At 41.6% G+C, this 6152-nt stretch overlaps 1 long non-coding RNA gene across 1 annotated transcript; it reads left to right on the forward strand.

Annotated features, from left to right (window-relative positions):
* Window positions 1–657: 657 nt before the first annotated feature.
* Window positions 658–5571, forward strand: LOC134462876 (uncharacterized). Its single transcript, XR_010037596.1, has 3 exons — window positions 658–1074; window positions 3132–3281; window positions 4696–5571. It is a non-coding gene; the product is annotated as an uncharacterized LOC134462876 (long non-coding RNA).
* The last annotated feature ends 581 nt before the right edge of the window (window positions 5572–6152 follow it).

The raw sequence follows: 6152 nt of genomic DNA on the forward strand, positions 1-6152 counted from the left end.
TTGACACTTCGTTTATTGGAGTTTGCTAGCACCTACCAGAGTTAGCAATGTTGTCGAGTTGCTGGGTATTTTGGCGGGCGTTTGGCTTTGTTGACTAGAGCTCTAATTCGCTACGTGTGATTATTCTGTCGAGGTAACGTGAATGGAAAAGTGAGTTCTGAAGTTTACTTCATGGGTGAAACATTGTTGTGGATATTCACTTTTTAAAATAAATTAACAATTCGCTGTGAAGCATTTTCGGGTGTAATTGTTAGTTCTTATTGTCAGTCTTCGCTTCTAGTGGCTGCAACGGAGAAGGAAAAGCCCCACGGCTCGTAGGTCGCCCACTCTCAATTCCATTCTCGGTTGTGCTTAGATCAGGGCTCCCAAACCTCTCTGGGTCAGAGGGCTACTTTTGTTCAAAATCCTAGTGCTGATGTCTTGACATCATTCCCAAATCACACTAGATTGAATGATAATTTGCTTATAAGGAAATGTTTTTATAGGCTATATTATAGTATAAAGAAATAATCTCATATTTAAATTAAGAAAAGCATTAACTGTGACTAAAATCTTGTAGTCGTGACTGTTTATTAACATCCTTGGTGGGCACCTCAGAAGCTCCTGGAGGGCTAGCTGGTCTACGGGCACCACATTGATGACGCCTGGTTTAGAGACTGTCTTTCATCCACCTTTGTGCCTTTCCCAACATATAGTGGAGTGCATACATGCAAAATCACCACAAAATGGTTCACTTTGGTATGCAAGTATGGAAATTGGCACAGATGTTCATTAGAATGCACCCCATCAGCTAATGGCGTTTACCACCCAAAATCCAAGCCATTTTTCAAGAGGGCCACCCTCTGCACTTGTAAACAAGGCCAAGAATAGTTTAATTAATGATGCAATCGTGCAATTAGTTTGAAATGAAATGAAATGTTTCTTTGTATGCACTCAGGCAAAAACTCAGTGCAGTGGAATGCCCGGAGGTCCTGGTCAACAAAAGAAAAGGGAAGTGACCGAACCTGAAGAAGTCAAACTACTGTCCGGATTCTCCACAAGGGCAAAATGCTGGAGTGATGGAGGGGCATTTAGGTATATTACACACACACACACACACACACACACACACACACACACACACACCATTCCTGTGTATCTACAAGGTACAGCACTTTAACACTTTAGGCGCTTTTTTCTTTTTCCAAAAATACTGTACCTGTCTAGATCTCAAGGAATCAAAACGTATTTGTGTAACACAATATCTCAACTAAAAAGTTGACTGAGTGCTTCACATGCACATGCACATGCACGCACGCACGCACGCACGCACGCACGCACGCAGAGGCACTGAAGGCAGCCGCATGGCACCGATTATTCTGGGTTCAGTGATGGACTACACCAAAGATGTCAAACTGAAATTCACAGTGACCCCAAAATCAAAATCTGACAATAATTTACTGAAGTAAAAATGGGCTAAAATAGAGCAAACACGTACCATACTTAAATGATCACATCTGAAATGATCTCTTAGGCCAAATAGAATGACCGTATGGGCTAGATTTGGCCCCTGTCAGTGTGTTTGACATCCCTGGAGTACACCGTATGCACTTACTGTTGTGTTCATAATAATAGCAGTGCCTTTACAAAGGTGAGTAAATGTCAAAATGCATTTGGGACGGTGCACATTCTATTTCAAAGCGAAGAATTACATTTTATGATATCTCACGGAAAGTGAAGACATGTAATGTTCAAACAAATAGCAGTGTTTGTTTACATCTGTATTTGGAAACTCGATGTTCTGTCCGAACTAACAAATTCTTGAAAATTCAGCTTTGGTGAGCATCTTAAACTAATATGTTGTTGCATCTTCATGGTTTCTGCACTGTTTCGCATCTGTGGTGCATGGCGTCGACCAAAGTCTGGCAACCGTCAGCAGGTATTGCAGCTCAGCTTAATTGTACTAAATTCTACAATTCCTCTGCATTTTTTGGTTTTGCCTCATAAGTAGCATTTTTTGTCAGCCCACATGTTGTCTATGAGATTAAGGTCCGGGAATTGTGCTGGCCACTCCATTAGTATGCTGTTTGTCTGGTACCATAATTGTGCTTGCTAGCAAAATCTTGGTTACAGAGAAACAGCATCCAGCACAAGTGGTGGTTCGCTATTTTAGACTTAAAGCCCTGTTTGTGTGACTTCTGGGGTGAAGTAGAGATGTTCTCAATGTTTGACATTTGGTGCTGAACGGAGCATTTGTGTATTCAAGACTGCAGCTCCCCCACCTTTACATTGACTCCAATGAAGCACTCAAGCAATCGGTCATAAAATGGCATTAAACTTTCGTTTGCAGAGACATTTCGTTTGCAGATTCATTGTATGATCAATTGCTTGAGTGCTCCATTGGAGTCAATGTAAGTTGCGGGGGGGCTGCAGTCTTGGATCCCCAAATGCTCCATTCAGGACCAAATGTCAAAATTGTGATGAGAAGATCTCCACTTCACCCCAGAAGTCACACAAACAGGGCTTAATGTCTAAAATAGCGAACCACCACTTTAATAGCATTGCAAATATGTGGGGTGACATAAAAAAACCTGCTGTTGGTGAGGCAAAATCAAGACATGCAGAGGAATTGTGGACTGTAATACAATTACACTGAGCTGCAATACGTGTGGACCGTTGCCGGATGTTGGTTGACTACATGGACCACAGATGCTAAATTGTTACTAGAAACCATGGTTATGCAACAAAATATTAGTTAAGCATGCTCAGCAAGGTAGAATTTTTTGAGAATTTGTGAGTAGGTACAGAACATTTTTGAGTTTCCAACATAGACCGAAGTCAACACTGCTATTTTTTTTAACAAAACATTTCTTCACTTTCTATGAAATGTCACAAAATTGAATTACCTTTCCAAATCTGAATAAGTACTGGCTTTGAAATATAATGTGCAGTGTCCCACAAAAAAATGCTCTTTAAAGTACAATTTACTTGAAGAATTTTGACATTTACTCACCTTTGTAAAGGCACTGCTAGTATTATGAGCACTGTATGTATGTAGTGTATTGACTGTTGTGTACTGACTGAACTTTGCTCTAAAGTCTGAAGACTATTGTCATAGCATGTGGACTTTGTGCTTGTGCAATTACATTCAGATGGAGGTAATGAAGAAAGACCCAGACAACACAACAGTGGATGAAGTGATGTCTGCTACTTTCTCGCTTCGCCGTAAAGAAACAGTTGGGGATCAACCCATGGTTGCCGACAGCATGGAGAGATGGCCGGCCATGTTTTCTGAACGACAGGTATACCAAAGACAACCTAGCGTTTGAGATTAACCAATTAGTCCAATGTTCTTTAGATCAAGAGTGTGAAACTCAGGCACGGGGGCTAAAATCTGGCTTACGAGATAATTTCAGATGTCTTGACTTACACACAATTCAGTGTGTCACAGGCAAATGACTGGGGCCCAGGCCAGTGTAATATCTCACCCTCATATGCAACGGAATATGTACAGGGACGTGCATGCTTGCACAATTTTAACCTGTTTTTCATTCAGTATATAGATTTTGGGCTGAGACTTCGTTCCAGATTTAGATTTTGGCCCACTGTGAACTTGAGTTTGACACCACTAGATGGATACCATTGCGTGAGCTTCCTTCTAGGAAAGACCAGAATTTTGTTGGGTTTTTTTCTAGTGTTGGACTATTATCACCCTTAACATACTGTGTTAGTTTTTACTGATGGCTAAAGCTAATTTTTTTGTAACTTAAGATGTTTTTACAGAACTCTTCACAAATAACAACCTCACACTAGATGAACAAAACTCTGTAGATAGATGGTTTATTTAACCCTTTAACCCTCTGCCAATTTGAATATGCTATTGTATTGCACACGCTACCCTTGACTTGTCAGTACCCGGTGATGCTGCATTTTTCGACTCAGCCCATTACATTATATTACATAGCGTTAGCAGACGCCTTTGACCAAAGCGACTGACAAGGAGAAATATAAGCAAGAACAGGTACTGACAAGTCCAGGGTAGTGTGAGAATATGCACAGGCACATTTGAACTAGCCTGGTTCACACCAGACTGTTTGTGTGTAGCTTTGGCGCCCCCTGGCGGAGCAGAGCTACACACACTACCGTCTGGTACACAGCCATAGAGCACGCTCCGTCTCCAACCAGAAAATAGACGGAGCATTTATTTCTGAAATATAAACGGTAACTCACATTGAGGAGTCACAAGACAGATTAGAGACTACATTGACTCTTTAAAGATTAACAGGAAGGTTTTTGAAGGAATTTGTTGGTGAGGAGGCCGTGCAGAAGCAATAAATGCTCCGTCTATTTTGTTGGTGAGGAGGCCGTGCAGAAGCAATAAATGCTCCGTCTATTTTCTGGTTGGAGACGGAGCGTGCTCTATGGCTGTGTACCAGACGGTAGTGTGTGTAGCTCTGCTCCGCCAGGGGGAGCTGAAGCTACACATAAACCGTCTGGTGTGAACCAGGCTACATTTGAACTACCGGTACTCTAAATAATGGGAATGGGTACTTGCGAAATTTGCCTCTAAGTATTAAGTGCCTGGTTGTGCAATTTTAGCCCATTTTTTATTTAATACATTTTGAGTTTGACCCGCAACTTTGTCCCAGATTTAGATTTTGTCCCTTAGAGTTTCACCCCCATGTTCTAAACATTCACAATTTTTTCCTTCTCAAGGCCCATGGTGACACACTTGGAGAAGCAACGAAAGACATCCACCTTGGAATTCTGATTAGCTACGAAGTCAACCAGGAGGGAGCCTTTCCAGCAGCTTGTTTCGGAAGTTGTGGACTCGAGCTGAGGCGTTGTCTGGTTGTATTTTCACTACCACACGTTGCAGAAACGAATACGTACTTCATGGCGCTCGGACACTGCAGGTTAACCGCATATATTATGCCTAACAGCAAGGCCACACCGTTGCCATATCGTTTAAAATTGTGTAGCACAACGATTTCCTCCACAACAACTGCCACATGGAAGACATCTGCTGGAGGTTGGAGCTGTAGACCTGGTATGTTAGTCAAGTCTAGGCACTGTGTGTGCATGTGCATATACAGAGGCGCGCACGCACACACACACTTCAGTTGAGTGTTTCAGGGCCATTTTGTGTCCCTTTCTATTCCTTAAACCAGTGTTTCTCAACAGTGGTGCCATGGCACCCTGGGGTGCCAAACACCCCCCTCAGGGGTGCCGCGGAAACGTGGCTGACGGAATGTGAAAATGACCTAAATAGATAAATAAGTTATGTAATATAATACATATTTGTCTAAATTAATGCTTAGTCAGTGGAATCTTTCATCCACCATTTACGTTTACATTTTTCATCCACTATTTACACAATAAAGTAAATTTAGGTCACCCCAGTATGGCCTACACATAGCCTGTCGAAGATAAAGCTGCAACTTTGAACGTCTCCAAATGTGTTACTTATCTAAGTTTGTGTGGTATCGGATGCAATACCAGGTTACGGCTTGTTGGTTTGGGTGCTTTGAGATTCTTCATGAATTGAAAGGGTGCCTCGCCTAAGAAAAGGTTGAGAAACACTGCCTTATAACTTCTGCCAATTTCAATATGCTGTTGTATTGCTCACACTACCCTTGACTTGTCATTGCCTGCTCTCACTTGATGCTGCATTTTTTGACTCAGCCCTTTCTGAGATCTGAGCTATTCTAATGGGGGCAGACTTTGCTTACATTACATTTTTTTTAACATAGGCCTACTCCAAATATTATCCCAAAAGGTATAGCTGTTTGCTAGTTGTCTGCTAATGTTGCATAACCTTTTGGATGTTATTGGGAATAAATTGAGATGTTTTTTTTTAAAATGTAAACAAACGCCTGCCCCCATTACAATGACCTAGATCTCTGAAAGGTTTGAAGGGGGAAAAAATCTCAGGTACTGACAAGTCCAGGGTAGTGTGAGCATTACAACTGTATGTCAAAATTGGCAGAAGTTATCATTTAAGTTACACGGGTAGGGGGGGTGGTAAGTTATACTTAGGGTTGTGGCTGCTGAGGGTATGTAAACGTTTATGTAATCTTTTATGCAAAGGAACAGTGCAATGTTTGTATGTATTATGAATTGTGTTCTCTGGCTGAGATGACTTCATGGGTTCCTTTCTGGTATTTTGTGCC

This window comes from Engraulis encrasicolus, chromosome 2 (assembly GCF_034702125.1).
Source record: "Engraulis encrasicolus isolate BLACKSEA-1 chromosome 2, IST_EnEncr_1.0, whole genome shotgun sequence".
NCBI classification, from domain to species: domain Eukaryota; kingdom Metazoa; phylum Chordata; class Actinopteri; order Clupeiformes; family Engraulidae; genus Engraulis; species Engraulis encrasicolus.